The following is a 22828-nucleotide window of genomic DNA, read 5'->3' as shown; positions in this document are numbered from 1 at the left end:
CACATCCCTATAATGTCCCCAGGATGTTATCTCTGTCTCCACTGCCTATGCATTTTTGTTTTGTGTTTTAGTTTGGCTAAGAGGTCTTGATTTAGCCAAGCTGGCCTCCTGCCTCCCCTGCCTGACTTCTTGCACATTGGGATCAAGAGCTCTTCCACCCTAAGAAAAATGTCTTTAAATCAGCTCTCATTCACTCCTTTATCGCTGAGAGCAGTTTCCCAAGGGATCCCACACACTAGCACCCTAAATAGCCAAACGTTTGCTTTCCTGAGCTTTAGGGTCCTGACTCTACTTTTTAGCCATCCTGTACCCCTCAAGATTGAGAATTCCACCAGGGCATGATCGCTGCAGCCCAGGCTACCTCCAGTCTTGACCTCTCTGATAAGTTCTTCTGCATTAGTAAGAACCAGGTCTAGCAGTGCCTCTCCTCTGGTCGGGCTCTCCATCACCTGTGCTAGGGAGTTGCTCTAAACGCACTCCATTAGGTTCCTGGACTGCTTGCACTTCGCTATGCTGCTTTTCCAGCAGATGTCTGGGTGGTTGAAGTCCCCTATCAGCATCATGACCTGTGAGGGTGATGCTTCCTGCAGTTGAAGAAAGAACTCTTCATCAGTCTCTTCTCCTTCATTGGGTGGCCTGTAGTATACACTAACCACAAAGTTTCCTTTGTTGGCTTGGTCTCTAATTTTCACCCATAAGCTCTCGACCTGCACGTTGCTGTTCTTCAAAGATAGCTCTGTGCAATCCATCCTGGTTTTGGCATAGAGGGCAACTCCCCCACCTCTCCTTCCTTGCCTGTCCCTTCTGAATAGTTTATAGCCATCAATCATAGCACTCCAATCATGTGATTCATCCCACCAAGTTTCTGTGACAGCAACCAGGTCATAGTTTTCCATCTGGGCAGTGGCTGCCAGCCTCTCCTGGTTGTTTCCCATGCTGCGTGTGTTGGTACAGAGGCACTTCACCTGGGCTGTTGGCCACATCACCTTTTTTAGAGGAGTTCTCCCTAATTCCCTTGAGACAGTTCACAGGTGTTTCCCTGTTGCTTCCTAATGCCTCAGCAGCCCCTGGCTCTTCTCGAGTGCTTAGAACTCCATCCCCTTCTCCTGCCAAATCTAGTTTAAAGCTCTGTTTATAAGTCCATCCAGCTTGTTGCCCAGGACACTCACAGGAAAATATACCCCTGCAAGGAAGACAAAAATCATTGCTAAATCCAGATCTCACAATTACCAGGAATCCCTGGCTTTGCTCGACCCTCCTAGCCCAGCACCACTTGTGGATCAGATAAGGGGCTGGTATTGGATGCTGGAGAAAAAAATGTGTAGAAAAAACTCATGGGGAATGATTATGAAACAATTTACCTCAAAGGAAACTTTCTTCCCTGCTCCTAACCTTCAAGTTGTGCTTGGCAGGAGTTAGTGCAGGCTGCATGACCCAACCTTTTCCACAGTGACTCAGCGTTACATTGCCTACAGTTCTTGTAAAGCAGCCATAAGGTGAAGTCTGTTTTCTGTAGAAATAGGGACAGCAGATGGCTTGTGAAAGAAACTAAACTACATTTCAGGTCCTCCTGGGGCTTGTTTAACTCAACCTTCCACATAAATAGTCAGATTGTGTTTACTTGCCAATGAAGAAAACTCTATTTGCAAGTTCTTTTATTTTCAGAAGACATAAACGTCAGCAAATGTTGAGTTAATGTTCAAGCAGTTTTAGTAAATGAGTAAAAACAAAATCTAAATTGCGGAGGGAAGATAATAATATCAGCACTTCTATTGTGAAAGGCTAAAATAAGGGTAGAGAATCCATTTCATAAACTTTCTGAGATTTTACAATAACAAATCTGAGTCTGCCATATGCAGATCTAAGCTGGTAATGAGCAATCAGTCCTTTAGTTTCAGGCCATCTGATCAATTTGTTTAGTCTTTGTGTGACTGGTGCATTTTTAAGTTAATTTCCTTTGGCATTTGTAACAGTCATTTCCAAAAAATCATCTATACAGGCTTTGCGTCTCTTCCTAATGGTGAACTGAGCTTGCTGAAGTGTCAGAAATTTGTCACTTCAGTGTCTACGTGTAGTCTACAATTAAGGCACAGGAAATAGCCTGTGATTTGCAATGCAGGCTGATACAAATTATGTATTTTCTCAAACAATAAACTAGGTTTACATGTATTTTCATCTCATGCTCATATTACAAATTTATCTGACACAGGACTGTCAGGTTAGATTATCTTTCAAAGGGTCATTCAAAGGGATGTATAAAAAAAACATCCCAAAGGAGATGGGGATCTTCCAAAAAGTTATATCTCTTATTATTTAAGGATTATGTAGATCTTGTTATTGAAATGTTGAAATTTAACTCAAAGATGTCCTTAGTTGGGATTAAAGAGGGTTTTTTTTTTCCTATTTCTGCTATAGCTTTTCATTTTTTTAATGAACTTCTCAACAAGTTTCCTAATAGATATAAAGATACAAAGTCCATAACGTGGAATGAGAAGCTAATCAAATGCCATGTAATGACATTATTAAACTCCACAAGCAAAAAAAAAAAAAAAAAAAAAACACCAACCAACCAACCAACCAACCAAAAAAACCACAACAGGGAATTCTGTTGCTGCCCTGCTGCAAAAAAGCCACCACGGTATACTACCTGAGTTAAATGTCTATTCAGTCTATCCTAAGGCAATCAAGGAGAAGTGTCCTGAGAGCATGCTCCAGAGCTGCTCTCCTCCCTGCTGGTATGGTAGGGTGCGTGTGGGGTTGAGGGCCATGTGCCGGGGAGCACTTACTAACTTACTCAACAGCAATCTCAAGAACACTTGTGTAACATCTGTCCTCACTGGAACAGCCTCAATGTGCCAAGTAATTCTCATCCTTGCTAGAAAAAAGCCTACTGACACCATCTCCCTGTCCTGGGTTCCTGGGCCTTGAGTGATGAACTAACAAGACATAGATGCCAGATTTTAGTTCATAATACAACCCTGGTATGGCAGTATCATTAGTCAGAACACAAGCTTTGAGAAATTCTTTGACTAGGTCTATTCGGTTATTAGCTCACTCCAATGCTATTTACATAGCACTTCTTTCTATTGCTAAATTAAATATTCCCATAATGGATGGGATGACATCCCAGAAAGAAAACATTTCTTATAGTTGTTGAGAGAGACTTCACACCTCAGTTTGTTTCTGGGGAAAAAATGTTAGATAAATTGGTGCTACTTCATTTGGCCTCTGGGGATATAATGTTCTCTACAAGTAATATGGGACCTAGATAACAGCAAACACCTTTTCTGAAGAGAAAATATAGAAATACTATGTTATAAATCAAAGACAAGAGTGTAAAAGAGACAGGTGCTTTCAGTTTGAGAAGATTGAAAGGAGGGCAAGATACCAATGAAAACACTATCTAGGAACGGATAGCAAAGCTTAATGAAAAAATACTGTGTTCAAACAGTCCTGTCTGGAAACCTAAGGAAAGTGTAAATATAAAGAAGGAGAGGAAACCTTTAGAGTGATCATTGGAGACATTACCTGAGAAAAGCTTTAGAAGCTGAAAAAGAAATATTTTAGAAAGTGAACATACCAAAGTACATGGTAACCCATAAAACTCTGTTAGGGATGTTTTTATCTTAAGATTTCTGCTTGAATTCTTTCCCAGATGAATCTCACCTTCCAAAAGAGGTCACAGCAAGAAAATGTTTCTGCAGAGGAAGCGAGAGGAGCACGGCGTGGTGGCACTGGGGCGTGAGCTGTCTTCTGTGCCAGGGAGACTGCCTGGACCTGGAAAAGGTGGGATTTTTAAAGCATCCAGACCCCTGTTACTACCTCCAGCAGTTATCTCTAGGTTGAATTCCCTACATATTTCGGTCCTCATCAGAGTTCCCATGCTAGAGCTCTTGGATCTGTTTTCAAATGTGCTTTTTTTTGCCCTGTCCTCTTTTATTGTCTAAAGGGTGTTTCCATATAACTTTTGTAAATCGTTGGTGCAGCAGTCAGCTCTTTGGCTGCTGGGAGCGGGTGGTTTCTTCAGAACTGTCAACAAGCTTTTAGCAGATTTTGCACACCTGGTATTTATCATTTCTGAAGCCACATGTTTATCATCCCCTGGGGTGAGGCTGTATACACGTATGTTTTAAGTTATGTTTAGAAATTAATACACAACTTGATACTTACAGGAATCTTAACCTCAGAACTTTTATTGCTACTGTGTAACTTTTCCTTAAGCAGGTATGATCGCCTCTCTTCAGGAAAAATCATCCCGGTTACCTGAGGGATAATTCCCATATGCCAGATTTATAAAAGAAGGAAAGTTAGAGAACGTCCTATTTCAAGTGGGAAACAGTGAGTCATGGTGATGACAAAGAGAAATATGATTCATGTTGTCACATTTTCAGGTATTTAAATTTCTCAAATATCATAGGTAATGATTCATTGATTCTTTACGGATTTCCAAGTGCCTCTAATGTTTTCTTCCAACAGCTGCTTTGTGATGGCTGTCAGCTTTAGTAGTCTTACTCTAAAAACTAGTGAAACCAAGCATGCACTTAAGGGTTTTACAGAAAGTATAGGCCCTTTGCCTTTGCAAACAACCCCAAAACTCCTCCCAAATTTACTAAGATTTTGGCCTAGGCGTCTGAAGTGTTCATTGCAGTTTGGATGAGAAAGTAAAGTGATTTGAGGAACTGAGAGGAAAAGACTGAGCGAGAGGTGGAAACTGAACACAGAAGCTGTATGTGTGTTAGGATGGGCAGTCATCCTAGCTTTTACAAGCCGGGCAAAATTTTGGTGGATATGGGTACTATTTACTTTTATACTGCCCCCCGAGAATGGTTTCAAACCGCTCATTGATCTTTTAGGAGGCAGGAGGGGTCTCCGCAGCACCTGGCTTTCTGTTCTCATTTCCTCTTCGCTTCAGGCTCTTTATAGAATGATCCCTTTGCTCTATAAACTTCCAGTGAATCTGAATGTAAAATGAACCAGGCAGAATGCAACATTCGCCCCCCCTCGACACCCCACCACCAGGAATTTCCCTCTGCGCCTGGAGATTTAATAGCAGAGCTATTGCTCATGTAGCAACTGCAACAATAGCAATCATGGCAATAGCAATCTCATCGCTAACTTCATTATTGTGACTGTATGGATGAGACCCTGTCTTGCAGCATTCACTATTTCAGTAATAATGAGGCTGTTCCTGCTGAATGTACAGAATATGTTTTATGAAGCATTTGCCTTTCTTTTTTATCCTTGTGTGGAATTGCTCTCTCATTCACAGTATTTAGCAATTCACCAGTCTAGTATTTACATGCAAAATGATAATGTTTTCATATATTTAAATCACAAATTTATAGTCCACTGACATTGTCTTTTAATGTCTGTTCCTGTGGACTCTTTTAGTACAGATTATCGATTTTCCTGCCACCTTCTCAACCCTGAATTTTAGTAGGCATTGTGGCTTGCATTAGGATGCTCAACTTGGAATTGGCCCCTTTTCCGTATGCAGCATTCCTACCTCCTCACCTTTCCAGCCATGTACCTTCTGACTCTCTTCACTCCTTTCACATAATGCATTTATTTCTGTTCACTTTAGTTATTGTTTTAATCTTATTCCTCTGACATTTTCAGCCCCTTTTCCCATGTTTGCCTGTCCACCCACCCTGCTCTCTTACCACACACACGTAAGACCCTACAATCCAGAGGGGGTGATTCCTCCTGCTCTTCACTGCAAAAGCAGTTGCATGGCAAGCCATTGCAATGCAAGAAAGTGTCTAATCACACTCTTTTACCGCGTGGTACCACATCTTATTTTCCTCCAAGGAAAGGAAGCAATTTGAAGAGTTGTCCAAGGACTGCACTTCTGCAGTCCTGAGGAAAGGCTTACTCAGGTGCTGGGTGAGGGCTGGGGTGCCACCAAAGGGTTGTGTGTGGATGGAGCACATTCACTGTCAGAGGGTTGCTCCTGCCAGTTAGTTGTTAAAGTCCTTTCAGTACCTAATGAGCAGATGTAAACTGACAGCTTTAGAAAGTGATGATTTGCTGAATTCAAAAGATTTCCAGCAAGCAATAGCATAAGCCCTAGTTGCTCCTCAGTCAGCTAGTCTGATCATCTGTATCACATGCCATTGATGTTTACCACATACTATTCTACTGGGTCCAACGACCTTTGTGTTTTGAATAGCACATCTTCAAAGGAAATTGTACCGCTCTGATTCAAGGATGATGAGAGTTTAGGAGATGGTGGATTTTCTAAGTAGATTACTTCAGGAAATAATCTGTGGAAGTGTTACTGGGGTTTGTATCTTATTTCCTATTAGAATTTATCTGATCCAATTTCTTGGGTTTTCTTACGCCTTTCTCACTAAATAAAAGAATATGTACTCCCCTCTGTTTTCTCCTCGTGAAGGCATTATACTCTGTAATCAAATCACTCCTCAATCTTCTCTTTTAATAAGCTAACCAGATTTAGGTATTAAGCTTTTAACAGCAAGATGTTTTCTCCAGAAAATAGAATAACTACTGTGGTTATCTTCGGAGCTCTCCTGAGGCTTCTAAACCCCACTATAAATGCAGCCACCAAAACTGCATGCTGTCTTGCAGTACTAGCCTCACCTGTGTTTCACACAGGGATAAAATTACTTCTACTTCGTGGATTACAGGGTTCAAACAGTCCTTTTTCACTAATGCATGTCACTCAGAGGTATTAATGAGGTTTTCTCCCCCGCTGTGAATTTTAATTCTTTTCAGAGTCTCTGCTTTCCAGGGTACGGTCCTGCGTTCTGTTGGTATATCCCATCTGTTAAGAGACATTTAGTTGTGCGGCTTCCCTGTCTTCATTATTATTTACCAGTTTCTCAAAGCCCCTAAATTTTAGCAGAAGCACTTTTTCTCCTTACTTTATAACTTCCATTGTTAAACAATCGGGGAGGGTAGTGGGACCCCACACAAATCCCTCATGAAAGGTTTCCTGGACTGATGACATTCATTACATGATTTCTTTTTCACATACTACTGAGAAGTGCTTATTGAGTAACTTGCTCTGGCTTGAAGTTTACAAAGTGTTACACTGGTTTTGTTAGTGGACCATAAGTGATCCGTGAATGCTCAAAGTCCTATATTTCCTTTATTACTAATAACTCCAAGGCAACGAATGGTATGTTGAGGGCTCCACAATAGCATTGATCTGCCTTTTTACCCTCTCTGTCTTTCCTAAACAAGTTACATCTAACTTTTATTTCAAGCATACAGAGTTTTCCACAAGCTTTTAGCATCATGGCTTAATAGTGTATTTTTTCTTCCCAAGAAGGTAAATTTTCTGTTAATCTTACACATTTCATTTATTCTTATCCCTGCAAGTCTGTGTACACTTTATTAGATGGGCGGGTTTTTTCTTAGTTTATCATGAGCAGTCCCTTCCTTCCATCTCTTACCTGTCTAAGAAGCTTCTCTCCTGAGTAAAATGGCTCCTTGTTCCAACAAGTCAAGTCACATCTATGCTAGTAACAACTTGTCATTTATTTTCCCTTGCCCATGAGCTGAGAATGAGCACAGAGGCAGCCACCTGGCCTTTCTTCCAAAGCTCACACCCAAAGCCTATTATACGCCACAAAGTCCCTCATGACACCCTGTCTTTGGTTCAGTCAACGACATGTGGAGGTTTGTAATCTAACTTTATTTTCCCACCCAGTCCTGCAGTCGCATTTCACATTTTTGTGCCAATGAGTCAGCCTCACCACCATGCTGTGATGAAGTCCCTTGTCTGCATTGTATTCACAAGCTGATGCTGATGATTTTTTATTATTTCACAATGTCTGGAAGGATCATTAGTGGTGGCTTGTTGTATACTGAAAGGATCCCTATAATTTTTTTTTTTTTTTAAATAAAAAAATAAGATCAACACAAAGCATAGCACAAGTTGTGACATAGAGGCACCTGTGTATAATTGAAACTAGTCTTAGAAGGGAAGCGCCAGACAGCTGTGTCTAGTTGGTGCTGTCAACCCCACATAAAATATATACTCTATAAACTGTGACATAGTATGATGATATTAAATCTACATTCATTTATCACGCACAACCTTCTTCCAATTTTTTAAGAATCTTGAAATAATTGATGTCTAAAATGAGATGGGAAAACCTGGGTGCTAACTGCTTTTATGTTTCCAAAGGGGAATGTATCCCAAATCATTCTTACTTAATATTTGGCATAGATGACATTTAAAGAAAAAGTGTTATGAATTGTTCTGTCTTTAAGGGCTAGGTGTTTGCATTTATTCTTGTAACCAAGAGAAAGATTTTTTTAAAGGAACACAGCTTCTGTTTCTATTTTTCTGCAGGAGAGTAATTTCTGAAGTGTTAATATAATTTTATCTTTTTCAGTGTTTCTAGAATACACAAGAACATATGGTCACACTTAGGTACTTCTTGGATTTAAAAAGTTTTCATGGGAATTAACGTACCATGCCTTGCTAAGACACGATATGCAAATTCCACCTTTTTGTTAATTGTCTAAATCATTTCAGCCAGCTTAAATCACTGGCAGGCCTTGAAATAAGTTCTTTCTTATTGAAATCAGAAGAAATTTTTTCTATTCATTTCAACTGGGCTACAACATGTGCTGGTCTTCAACCAAGTGGTTGCACTTTTAAAGGCACACAAGGAATATTTATAAAACCAAAATGACTAATGGATGGGCCACTCTTTACATTTTAAAAGATATTTCTATCTCTTCAATCAAAGCCAGGCTGATACTTTCTTCAGTTCATTGTAGGTGGATTTGTTTGGGCATCTCTTCATTATAAGCTACTTCCTTGAGATGCCAAAATAAATGTAATTCATGAAATTATTTAAGCTCCAGGAACCTCATTATGTTTGGAAAAAATGTGCTGTAAATTGACCTTTTTAAAAACACTTGCTGTCTCAGAAAAACTTCTTGTATAAATATTTAAACTGAGAACATCCTTTATTATTACTGTTTGACATGAGCTGCCAGGTGGTAGACCTATTTATATTTTAGTTTGCTTTAATTTCATTTATTTATTGTTTTGATGATTAAATTTCATATGAAAAATTCAAGGAAGTGCAGACAATAACAGTAAATATTAATTATGTAACCTCTCAGATAAGCCAATTTAACAGAATTGCTAAGAACCCATCCATTTTCTCCATGCCAAGCAGTAATTTCTTTTAAATATTATGCTACACATTAATAAATTACATTAATGTTCTCTAACAGAGCTGTATCTTCAAAGACAAAAACAAAGAGAAGGTTAGGGGAGAAAGAGGACTGGCAGTTCTAGATCAATTGTGAAAGGCATAAATGGAAATATAGTTTACCTTTATATCACAAAGGTATCTGCTGCTAAAACTCAGCAACAAAACAGCTAACTCACATAAATTGGATCTCTGAATTTTAATTCAGTTCTGACCCTGAAATACTTGCCTGTCAACAATGTTAATTTCCAAGGGATGTTGAATAGTTTTTTCCTGGATAATTTCAGAACAAAGCTTTAAAAAACTACCCAGACCATCAGACACTAAACCAAGAAAACCCAAAATGGACTTGTCAAGGTCTTTCCTTGAGGGGGGAATATGCAGAGATTCAGGACTAACATACAGCCTTTTAAATAAAATAAAGAAAATAATCTCTGAAAATAGTGCAAACAGAATGCAAAAAATTGTATCATACAAGAAGATAATCGTGCAACCCAGCCACCCTGATTTCCATCCATTTTTCTCATTGTCATTAATCTTTTGATAAGTCTGCAGCAATATGATATTAATGAGATGCAACCTTAATACAATTATTTCACTTACCAAACATAGTAGAAGGTTTTCAAAGACACTACATGTAGAATCCAGAACATATGTGTAAATTAATACATATAGGAGATAAAAGGATGCTTAAGCATCCTTGATGAACGGGTTCCAGGGAAAATAAGCAGAAAAGGCTGGGCACGCAGGTGCAAGAGTTTCGATCTGAAGTGACTTTGTGTTCAGAGCCTGCCCCATTGCTCTGTCTCAAAAGGAGTCTCAGACCTTAGACACAGTGGTTTGAAGCAAGAGCTAGTTTACGCTGTTATCAGAACTTGGCCATCTATGGCTTTATACCCCATCCTAAAGGTACAGTTCCCAAAGGTACAAAACCAAGCTCAATATCTTAGGCAGAGTTTTTCCCCCTTAACTTTCATTAAAGTGTCAAAGAGCTAAGAATTTTTTCATATGAAAGAACTGCCCTCCCAGATTGTTGTGCACGTCTCAGATGGTAAAAGATTTGAAAGATGCTGACAATTGCTTGTCTTAGTCTTAATGTTATGATAAAAAGCAGTGTCCAACAAGACCAGTAGGATGAAAATATCCCTAATTTTAGGGATTTTAGGTCCAGATTAAAAAAAAACAACCCTTCTTTGCTTTGTTTTGGTTTGGTTTTTGTTTAAAAAGCTAATAGATGGTCTTGCAAGCCTTAATCCAATGTTCACAGAGTCAAAACTGGATCAATTTAAGATCACTTTCTAAGTTACTATCTTGGAGGCAGATTCATCCTTATTATACACATCACCATTAGTTTAAGTGGAATGATTCTTAAGAGTAAAACAAGGAAGAGTTTCATACCCTTTCAGTGCATGAAAAAAATAAAACGGACCTTACTGTATGACAGTCATATGTTATAACTCAGTTATGAAATGAGTTCGTTTATGAACAGTGTCTTCTTAAGACTACTATGTTCATTAAATACTTGTGTTATGTGAAAAATATATATAAATGGCATTGTTTTTATATGGTTTGTCAATACTAATAAAAATCTGCAGCTTTCACAATTGGTTGTAGTACCTCGTTTTTCTCATATTAATGTATAATATATGTGCAAATTTCTGGACTGAATTACATTATTAGAACTAGTGGGTCATGAAGCACAATTATTTTTCATAGAATGCATGTTACGACAGTAATACAAAATCATTCTCCAGATCAGTTCTTTTCTTTAAATGCCTTGAACTGTTCTTTGAAATTGAGTTTTTTGCTGAGAAAGAATTGTAGTCATATGTGAGCTTGAGATATTTCTGTCTTTTCTTCTTAAGTGTTTTGTATTACTAAATACAATGTTTTTTAGCTTTTAAAAGCCATGTTTTGCTTTTCATTGCCTTTGTGTGAAGGCCAGCATGATGAGAAGTTTCCTGTATTATAAGAATAAAGCATGTGTCCAAGACCGAAATATGATCACATTCAGCCAAGGCTTTTTTATGCTTTTGTAAAAGTTCTTTCCCAATCATTACTCTACTATCTTGTCATTGGCTATTTGCACTTGAACTTTTTTAAGCTGGATGGGGAATTTTATCTCATCCTGTTCTCTCTACATTTCTCTTCTAAATATTTATAGTGAAAATCAGCTAAATAAACAGAAATGCTTCCTGATCTCCAGGATATTTTAACCCTTCTAGTGACTTTTCATCTCTCCTTTCTTCCTGCTGGACTGAAACGCAGAAAGGTGACGGTGGGATTTTCAAGCTGCACTGAAGTGGTTGCAGCAGTTGTGGCTTTTGAGACTGTCCTCTACAAAAGAAGAAGAGCCATTGATAAATTGTGCTCATGTCATTTGACTAGCCATTATCATTATGCATAAAGTCCTCCTTTGAAAAAATAATTTGATAATCCATCAAAGAACTGGGTGTGAAAATTGCTCTTCAGCAATCAGACAGAAAAGTTGAAGCTGCTAATTGACCTGTGCTGTAGGTAGTCCTGTATTTTCTTAATGAAGCTGCTAATTGTCCGTAAGATATTTGGGTTTAAAGGCCAGACAGTATTTTAGAAAATATTTTTTGGTTTAAAGCTTTTTTTTTTGCATTCTTGCTGACTTGAAAAAGAGTTTATTCTATTTTCCATTCCCTGGACATTTCAAACACTGAAAATGTGAAAGGCAAAGCAGAAATAAGATGTTGGATCTCTAAATTCTAGAAGAAGTTGCAATTCTGCATTGTGCACAAGTGGAGTCTCTAGCCTGCACTGTATAGAATTTATGAGCAGCTGTTAGGAGATCCTGTAAGATGATGTGGATTCAGCTCTTAACCAAAATTAGTCAGTAAGCAGACAGTGGTTTGCCAACTACATCACATATGGGCTACCACTACTGCCAGTGTGACCCATTGCTTGGATAAGTTCAGTCTGTGGATGAAAAGAAACCAAGTATTTAAAACGAAGTTGAAGATTATGCTGAAAGTAAAGGATAGCATTCTGGGGAGGTTGTGGCCATAACACCATCTGTCTGTGTGCAGATATAAATCCCTACGTCAATCGACTCAGCATATAGGTTCAGGAGTTTTCACAGACTCTAGTTTGCCACATTGAAGAGGCACCTGTGAATAAGTGTCTGGCGTTTTTGGTTGTCCAAAAAGCTGTCCCGTTACAGCCATTATAGGTGCTTCCCAGTCAGACTGCAATGTTGCAACATAATTCCGCTGGACAACCCCAAAAATCCCCAGCTCACATGGATAGCTGCAGAACATCCCACATCCCTCTCAATGTGTAAAGGGAACTTTTCCTTAACAACAACATTTTTATATCTAACAGGAAACTAATTTCTGTGTTGCACACACAATTTATTCTGGAGAGTAGATGAGAAAATGATTCACACATGTCAAAGATTAGTTAAAACGCTTCTAGAAAATATTTGAACACAGGGTAAAGAAGGCAGTAAAACAACTTTTACAGAATAAAGGACAACTTGTACTTCTGTAGATAATGTAACCCAAAATGCTTTTTTGTCCTTGGGATATAAGTCATGGACTGCAGCAATGATGCTGACACACGAATTTTGAGCAGCTCCCACAGCAGCTTGACAGTCCCAGAGCATGAGTCCTCATATGAAATACAGTTGCTTTATTTGCTAGTCCCCTGGTATGAGACACTCTTCTTGCTTTCACGTCAGTGTGGTGGGAGAAACACTCCTACTCACACTGGCTATAAAATACACATACCAGAATTGTTTTCCTGTCGCTGCTGCTCCTTTTCTTTGTTGCTTTGCTCAGTGTCACTGTAATTCCCCCTTCACTTCCTATTGTCTCATCTGCTAACTTGTACTACCATCATTCTAGAAGAACACTGAATAGAAGCACTCTTTGCTGAAGTCCACCTGTGCCTCTCCTGCCTTTGTCAGTTCTTGCTCTCAGTAAGGAATAGGTCATTCTTGCAACTTTGTATGCTGATGGCAGCAATATATCAAAAGCTGTCTAGAGCCTATAGACTCCTTCAGTTGCATTTGTCCCAAGTATTGCTGTTCTAGCAATCATGCAGTGAGAGTTGTGATACTTACCAAAGCTGTCTCACCCTCACAAAACACGACATTCAGGCTTGTCTTTTCTCTAAATTGCACAATCCGATTGATGTATTCAGAGTCTGTGGAAATTCAAGCCTTTCAAATATAGCTCTACCCATAATTGTAGCAGAACTCTTCCTGTTGAGAAGGATCAAGTATTACAAGCTGATGCACATTTTAGTTGCATAGCCATCTTTGCTGAGTCCTTATCCTGTTATTCAACCAAAGCCATTCTGATTTCACTGGCTCATTTTTTGCTATTCAGTTGTGAATCTATCTCTGATTAGACCTCTGTGAACCAAGCAATTCAGAACATCATACAGTGCTCATTTTTCCCTTTCTTAACAAATAAAGCCTCTGCAATATAATGTGTTTGACTGATAGGCAGGCTGGTTGGTAAGTATGTAGGTAGGTAAATACACAGTTAGACAGATAGATTGATAGATGGATTTCAAAGATTTTTAAAATTAAAATAATTATTTTAATGGAAAAAAAAGTGTATCTAAGAGCAAGCCCCATGTTCTAATTGTGAGCAACCTCTGAACTACTCGCAGCCTGCCATATCCCAAGCCTGTTGAGACGTCTATCTTGTAACTTTTTCATATGTGTTACTTCAGAGAACTTGTCTCTTGATAGAATTGTAGTTGTTAAAGAAAACTGGATTTTGGCTACAAGGTCTTTTATCACCAAGATCTCGAGATGTTTAGGAAACACAACCCTAAGTATATATAACAAAGACATTAGCCTACACCTGAGCTGTCTCCTCAACTGGAAGCTGTAGATTTGCACTGCAGCCAAGCCAATAAGCGATAGATGCATACTATCTATTCAGAGCTAAGCTAAAGCACCTAGCTTCATCTTCTGCTGCGTGTGTGGGAATGCAATGCCCCACCAAGAATGAGGACTGTCATGTTCAGATGAGAGATATAAGTCTGGATAAAAAAACCTGCTTTTCCCTCACCTGCAAGTGATAAATACGTTGATGACTGGTCAGATCTTCCCTGGGGAAATGGAAGGCAGCTGTGTTCTCCATCTCTGTCATTTTCTGGTGATACAGATTTAGACAGAAACCATAACCAGGCTATGACTTTGTTCTCTTCTCCCTGAAACACAGGTAGCAGGCACTTTATAATGAAAGAAAAAGAACAGTCTTCTTATTTTTACATTTACCTCTTTGACCAGCTTCACTCTTGCCCAGATTATTTCAAGACAATTTTTCACTTGATTCCAGATCGCCTGCAGGTTTTTTTCACATCTTTTTCATTTCCTATGGAAGCAAGGGTGTCCAGTGTGGACACTATAGCTGCATGTGCTTTTCTCTCTGTGCATCTTCTCCTTTGCCACTCCACTGCTAACATTTGTGCCTAGATCTCAAAGCATGCATTTGAAGTCCTACTCAGAACCAAACACATCATATTCTTCTGCAGCCCGGTATCCTGTGGAAGGAAAACCAGGCAAAAAGGCAGAAGGGAGCCAGAGAAAATTGTGACCAGATCCCAGTTTGTATGACTGGACCCAAGAGATATCTGCTTAAAATAAATATCTTCATCTGCACTTTGTGAAAAAAGGCAGCACAAAGGGAAGAAGAGAACTCTTCAATTTCTAACTGTAATTCCTAAAGTGAGAACCCCTTGGGAGTTATCCTGTAAAGAAAGACTGTAAAATGAGCTTTCTTAGACACCTGAGAATCCAGCTCAAAGGAAGCTTTAATCAGTATTCAAATATGGAGAAACCTCAGTTGGACTCTCACAACTTTTTAGACACAGAAAGCAATCAATGAGGTTGCACAAATATGTAATAAACTGAAATGAATCCGTTCCTGTGCACATAGACCTGATCATCCTACTTTCCCCTCCCCTCCGCCCCCCGCCCCCCCCCCCCCCCCCCGAGATAGCTCATCTGTGAGTTCCTCCATGCAAAAAGATCCATTATTTTCAAGGGGTATTGCACTGTTACATATTTCACTTAACTACAGAGGTGACAAGGCTAGCAGTTAAATGGGAGTGTGATTATCAAGAAGAAAGAAGTGTTGATGCAGGTGAAAGGTGGGAGACAATGGAAATGGGGAAAGCAGACAGACAAACACAGCAAAACAAAACAAAACCTTCTACAAAATCTAAGATCATTTCCATGTCATACAACTGGTTTTAAAAAGCCCAAGATAAAACATACCTCCACTCAAGATAAGCTGAAGATTTTTGTAAGGTTTTTCTATTTCTCCTCCCCAAAGTAAAGAGCAGTATTAAACAACAATATTTAGATCCAAAGCTTGTCCACAAAGTAGAATTTCAGCTCCATGATCAGCCAGGCAGATCAGCCATCAAAATGTAATGTGTTTTAAATAAGGAGTTTGTGTCTCTGAGGATGTTCTTTCCTGAGTGGAAGAACATTTGTTTTAAGACACACATTGCACAGTATTTAGGAAGAAGAAAAAAAGTGAAACCTAAATCAACAAACTAAAACTGAAAACACCAACTCAAAATAGCTTATTGATTAGGAATCACTCCAGTCGAGACAGCAAAATGGAAAAGAAAAAAAAGAAAGAACATTGAGCCACATAATCTGTATTTCCCCTGAAGCAGAAAGGTGCTTGCTTTATACTGTTTCTCATCCTGCTTAGATTTAGAATATTCTTAAGCCTTCTTTGGTAATCGTTTCTTTGTACGGGGGAACACATATGCAGGAAATAAATGGGTGATATGAAATTGCTACTACTACCCTTTAGGACAATTCTCTTCAGTTCTTGGTTTTCACAGGATGTAAGGGCAGAATTTACAAATATGGCTTTATCTTCTGGTAACTTTTTTCTGAAGTGAAGCATAACTATAGAATGACATCTGGTGTGGTAGCCATTACTTTCCCAGGTGGTCATTTGGACCCACTTTGATAGCTGATGTGGAGAAACAGGCACTGGTAGGGCACAATCTCTCTTTTCTGAAAGTATATACTTAAAATGGATCATATACATCACACTTTCAAAGTGCCTAGTTCTGTCATTGAATTTAGGCCCAAAAGTTTGGTCAGAAGAATATGCTGTGCATGTCCATCTAAGAAACCAGCTCTGTTAGTGACTTGTCCACTGGTTATTCCCATTCCCACTTTTTTTAAAGAAAATAAAATTGTGTCTTATTTTCTCTCTTTTTCTGTGACACCCCTTTACTGGAAAATCTCTGTCGCATGTAAGCATGTTCCATGTGACTAAACACAGCCTTTCATCCTCTCTTTGCTAAGCTTTGTACCCCTCAAAACTTTTGCTGTTGGTTATCCCATCTAATCTTTCAGTCATTCTTTTAGGGAGGAGTCTTCAACCACTCTCCAATTTTTCAGTACTTGTCTCTCATGTGGGTACAGGCCTCCAACCAGTTTCCATTAGTTTTTTCATCTCACTAAATGTAGAGGTAATATTCTTTTTTGATACTACATGAGCACTCTTGGCCTAGCATCTTGCACAGACGCTCTTATTGAGCTGACTGGTTAAACTTTTTGGCATCAGTGATTAATGTCTCACCTGCCGCTTACAATGAATGTCCTCAATTATAAGTTCCTTCACATAGAGACTACTATAGTAAACAGTATGTAGCACACTCTTCATTTTTATCTTTTCACTCTCAAATTCTTTTCTTACTGTATTGTCTCCTTGATATAATATATTCCTAGTTTGGACCAACGTTTCTTTTGTACCCCATGGCTATTACAGTGCAGAGCTAACATGTTTGGGTGAGTGAGAACAGCGGCAGTGTGTAATTTTTTGCTCAGGGCCCCTTTTTTTTAGGTAGCCTTTTGGTCAAATTTGACCCTACCCAAAGATGAAAAAAGGCACCCTTCAGAAATAGCAAGTTAGATGAAACTGTTTTGTCAGGGATGCTAGCTTGGTTGTCAAAGAAGAAAAGTAGCTTCACCATAGGCAGGGGAATTGACCTATTAGTTTAGCTATGCCACTGAAGAAGAAGCTTTAGAGAGGCACCACAACAAGCATATTTTGTTTCCTGGTTTCAGAACTTCATGCTACTGTTAAACAGCAGATATAATTTATCAAGTATGTGCATATGTTAGGTTATTTTAAAAGAAAGAAAAAAAAAAGAAACAGTATTGCTCTGCTGTATAACCATTCATCACCATCTGCAGCTTTTTGTCACTTATTTAGGAGATGGCCCATGGCTTGGGCAATTTACTGAGCTCTGCATTTTTTTTTCTGTAATGTTTTGTTTAGAAAACCTGAAGAGAATTGCTTAATTTCACCTCAGTAATACATGTACATACGCAGCCATTTCCACAGAAACTCCTGGGATTCAGGTCACATTTGTTGTCCCACTAACTGGAATTCCCAGGAAACAGTGTTTTCCTAAAGCTGCAGAGAAAACCTGCTCTGAATTCTGCACTACTGACCTCCCAGGAAGTCAGTTTTTGGAGGCTGTTATCTTCCTCTATTGAGTTGAGAATCTAGACCAGTTCTCTCAAGGTGTGGGAATAAAGTCTATTCTGGACTTTTTTCCCTTAGTATGACTGAATTCAGTTGTTAATTATTTAAGTGACTTTTTTGTTAAGAGCTTCTGATACTTTAATTTATTTATGTTAATATCAAAGTGGATTTCTTTAGCTTGAGTGTTGTATCTGCCCAGTCTACAGAAATAATATTTGGTACTCAGATGCCCATAGGTTTCACTGCCTGCATTGCATTGTCCTGCACAGCTGCTTTCTGAAAGAAGTATCTTCCAGCTTTTCAAGTATTTACAGCTCAGGCTGTGATTTTATGATGGCCCTAAGTCAACTGAAGTGGAGCCTGTCTCACCTAACCTTGGCCATGCATTTCCAGTTCTTCTTTTTTGCCTCCTCTACTATGCATTCTGATGCTCAATGAACTGGTTCAGTAAAGTCATCTGCCTGATGACCAGCCCAAAAATAAGAAAAAGTGATGGGTTTCTGACTGGACTAGTTTCATGATTCATTCGTATCACAGAGGCATTGGCACAGGACTGGTGACGGGAACATGTAGCTGGAGATAATCAGGAGAAGAGAGATATGAATCTTTCTGACTGTGCCAGCCTGCCCTTTGTGTGGCTTCAATACAAGCTGGGACCTAGTATTTGACTCATCTCTACTTGGAGCACTGCTCTTATCTTGCTTGCACTCTCTGACCATCTTTCTTAAATAAATATATTTGCCATTTCCCTGGATTTCCACTACTTCAGCTTTTATTGTTTTATTGTCCTTCATGAAGAGGCCAAGGAGGCAGATCTGAGTTGTGGGTATGGCCTGAGCACTGCAGCTTTTTACTGACCTTTTCGTAATGGATTACAAGCAAGCAGGTAAAAGAAAAGTCTGCTACCTTTATTGGTACCTAACATAAAGCCTGTACATATATCGCTCTTGACAGCTGCAGTTTAGGAATGAGAGTTCGCTTGAATCATTTTGCTGTTTCACAAGGGAGAAAGCCAGAGGCTGAGGAGCCGTTTCAGCAAAGGCTAGGGGCAAATCCAGCATTGCAAGGAGCCCCTTCGTTGTTGGCTTCTTATACAGACAAAATGTACTTGCTCTCAGGCTGTGTGTATGTGCTTGGCCTTCCAGGGACTTGATAACATTTGAATCCATTGTCCAACATCAGCCAAGTTTGGAAAGGTCTGAAGTTCTCAAAGAGAGCATCAAAATCCCTGTGTGATTTGTAGAAGGAAAAGAATGACTCTGTAATGAAGAAAAGTGAGTGCTGGTTAGGGGAAGGTTTTCTCCCACAGAGCACACATGCTGCTAAACACCAGAGGAACTTTAGAGGACAAAACCCTAGTAAACAACACAAAACTCCAAGAATCTTTAATCAGAATCCATACTCCTTTAGAAATCAACATCAGTCTATTAACGATATAATGAAAATCAGAAACCATTATCTCTAGAGCCCACTGAACCATTTATTATATATCAAGATAGCTTAAACTGCATTTTTATTTCTTGCCTTTTCTTTAAGTAAGTAGATTATCCACATGTCCTTCTTCCCTTCAAAAAGTTCTCAGTGACAGTGTAGACCTCGTGTTATCACAGAAGTTTATTCATTCCTTGTGCATCAGTATTCATCAACGATATAGAGCCAGTCTGAGGTTGGCAGTGAATCAAGGGCAAGCAGTCATTTTTCTAATCAATGCACCTTCAAAAGAGTCATTTACCATCCAAGTCTAGACATATAGCAGAAACCTACTTTGCTTTGCTCTACTTAACATCCAATCTATTCTCTAGAAAGCTGAGAGCAACTTGAATTTCCGTTGCCTCACGCAGATTTGGCAGGGTGCCATATGGATTGTTAAGCTTATCAAACGCTGTCTTTGGTGCTCCATATAAATAGCCTCCAAAGCCTTTGAATGGCAGAATAGATTGGCTTGCACCTGACCAAATTGTGTCATCCCTCTTTAGGATTCATTCTGAGTACTGAGATCACTTTCTTTTAACTTCCACAAGCACCTTTCACCTAATGTTCTAAGTATTACCCACCATTCATTTAAGTCAGGCTGTTCTTTTATCATAGCACTCTCTGAACATGTCCCAGGTCTTGTATCAGCCTATGTTTATACCATCAGACTGTTGTCAGTGAGCTCTGTGAAGACTGACACAAACTTGTTTTGTAAGGATGACATCTCAGTTCAGAAGTCACTTCAATAGTGCTTGCAAAGCCCTACATAATTTAATGGTCAAACTCACAATACAAACGATTTTTTTCCGCAGGTATCAAAAGTACTGGATGCTATGCGTAAAGACTTATTTTTTTCTTCTTCTTGCTGCTAACACTTCTTCACCTATTCCTGGCAATGGGGTCACTTATCACCCTCAAAACATGCTTTCACTGTATAGGATATTGCCACTTTGGAAGCACTAGCTGGGTGAGTCATCACTTCCTATTGATAGCACTACAGACTTGTGTAATTCTGCTGTGTCTCCTACTCCTGATAAAATTGCTCTGTGATGCAGCCATAATGCATGCTACAGCACAGTTCATTTTGGACCTCAGGGACTTAAATCTTATCAGTCAGGGAGCGGAAGAGCTCTAAAGGGCCACTGGGCCACTGTATAATTTAAAACCTAAAAGATTTATATGGCAAAAAAAGGCCTATCCTTAAAACAATTATTGCATCATTATTTCAGATTAGTTCTAAGGATGGATATGCAAACTGACACAGCCTAAATAAACTGAGCCAGTATAAAAAAATACATGATGGAAAAGGGGTCTAATAACCCTCAGGTGTTCCAGAAGACCCTATTGATTCAAGTTGCCCAACAGATTTATGGAAAATGGACTAAGAAGCTGCTCTTAGCAGGGGCTGCTGCTCCTTTCTCCATCAGCATTGAGTGTAAGATGTGCTCAGTAGAGGGTGTTTTACTTTTTCCTTGCCCCTTTTTTCTTTCCTCCAGTAGAAATATTGATCTAATGACAAATGCCTGTAATGTTTTCAGTAAGCATTCTTTTATTCCTATGTCCAAGGGATTTTCTTAACGTCTGTGGCTTCCTTCAGTTTTCTGATATGTGTTTTATGCATCTGTAAATGTGGGAGAACAATGCTCATGGTCAGCATGCAGAGATCACCTTGGACCATGCATTTTAAGGCATAATGGTGAAACTATTCTCTACCTCTCCTTTGGGCCATCACTTCTGCAGCTGTGAAAGTGTGGCCTGCCTTGTTATCTCGTGCAGGACAGCCACCCAGTAGTAAAATGACATGCAGTATCTTGTGAGGTTTTCTCTATCTGGCTATATAAAGTATTCGAGTTAGTTGCAGGCAGCAGTTTCACGCTGCAGCCATCTAACCAGCTGACTTGCTTGTGCCCAAGCACTTTGTGAAATGACATGCTATTTTTGAAAACAGAGCTCTTTAAGATTGAAATTGAAGCCTGGACTGCAGAAATGTTTGTCACAAAGCATTCTAGTCATGTCTCAGAAGTAGAAATTATCTGCTGTGACAGAAAGTGGTTGGTAATGATCAAAACTACATGGTGGCTCATTCTAAGAGAACACATAATCAGCCTTTTTATCTGACCATTTGAACTGTTCTGTAATAGCATATCTGATTTCTTTCATTGTTAATAGTACCTATTCCTCATTTTTCTTTTTTCCTGAGACCCAGTAGCTGCCACACCACTCTTCAAATCATTTTTTCTGTGTTTAAATTCCTCTTTCAGACTGAAGTTCCTAAAATAGTCACATCAATGCATTCATCTAACCTCCAGGCAGGTGATCCAATTAGTGACTTGTTGCTTGCCTTTGTGGGAAGACATGACACCAAGGGTGTCCTTCAGAGAGTTAGGGCTGGTTTCTTGCTGAAAAGCAATAAAGAGTGTGTGCTGGATGTTAGCACCTCTTGATTGCTGGCCCTTAGGTAATTCTGAGCAGATGTTGGGCAGTCTGATTCTGCTTTTTTTTTGGTCAGGTCTGCCAAGTTTCCCACTTGAATCAAGCATATTCCATGGCAAGGAACACTTTCCCCTGGTTCTAGCTTTCCACATCATGCTTCTCCTTGACTTAGCCTGGTCTTTCCTAGTGCCGAACAGTTCAGAGAAGTCCATGTTTTTGTTGGCAGGAGAGCTCTGCAATGAAAATGTGCGCAGAGCCCAGTTGTAGAGTAGAGCTGCAGGAAAGAAAACCCACCACAACTAGACACTCAAAATAAGACTTGGCATGGTGGAGTCTCTGTCAGGGAAGCCAAAAAAATGGAAAGTGGTGAGGGAAGAGAGAAAAGGGAATGGGAAACAGAGACAGAGAGGAAAAAGATAAAGGAGGTAGAAATGTGAATTAGGAAAAATACAAAGTGAATGGGAAAGACTAAAGGATGGAGATTCTGTGACCACCTGAGAAAGAGCCAAACGAGTCATCTGTATCACTGATGACTGCCTTGCCACCAAACTGCACTCTCTTCTTCTCCCTCCCCCTCAAACAACCCAAAAGCTCAGGGATGCAGTCATGCTGCAGCCCTTTTCCTCCCCTACTGCACCCTAACCCAATCGAGCGGACAGACAAATATTTGGGGCCCTTCAGTCAACATCATATGTTGGCATTGATCTGAGCTACAGCAAGGTAGTGGGAGCCAATTAACGAGGGCAAGGCCCTCTGCATCATTTGCTCTTCAGGTAGCTGTTGTGAGACGCTGTCCTACTGTTTTGCTGACCTTACTCTAATATCATCTTCAGTTGCATTTGCTGCAAAATTAGGTCCTATCCTTTACCGCCTACCTCCAAGGGATACAACTGATCTCCATTGTCTTTTTTAAAGCATTTCACACATTGAAAGAAAATGGTGTAACTGCTTTCTCAAACACCTCGACCCTATGCTCCCTTTTCCTCAAAACTTCATCCCTGCAATCTTCTTTTCATTCTTGTTCATCTCCTCTTTATTCTCTGATTTGTTATGTCCTTCCTCAGTGGTGGTGTCTGAACCTGGAGAGGACCCTACACATCATCTCAGATTTCCAAGGCAGACAGCAGAGCAGAGCAGTTGCTCCCCAGGTCCTGCAAATGATACTGCTGCTAATACCTCTCACGCTAAGGTTTTCAGGTTTTT

Source organism: Calonectris borealis, chromosome 2 (genome assembly GCF_964195595.1).
Source record: "Calonectris borealis chromosome 2, bCalBor7.hap1.2, whole genome shotgun sequence".
Taxonomy (NCBI): Eukaryota; Metazoa; Chordata; class Aves; order Procellariiformes; family Procellariidae; genus Calonectris; species Calonectris borealis.
This window is presented reverse-complemented; position numbering follows the sequence as displayed.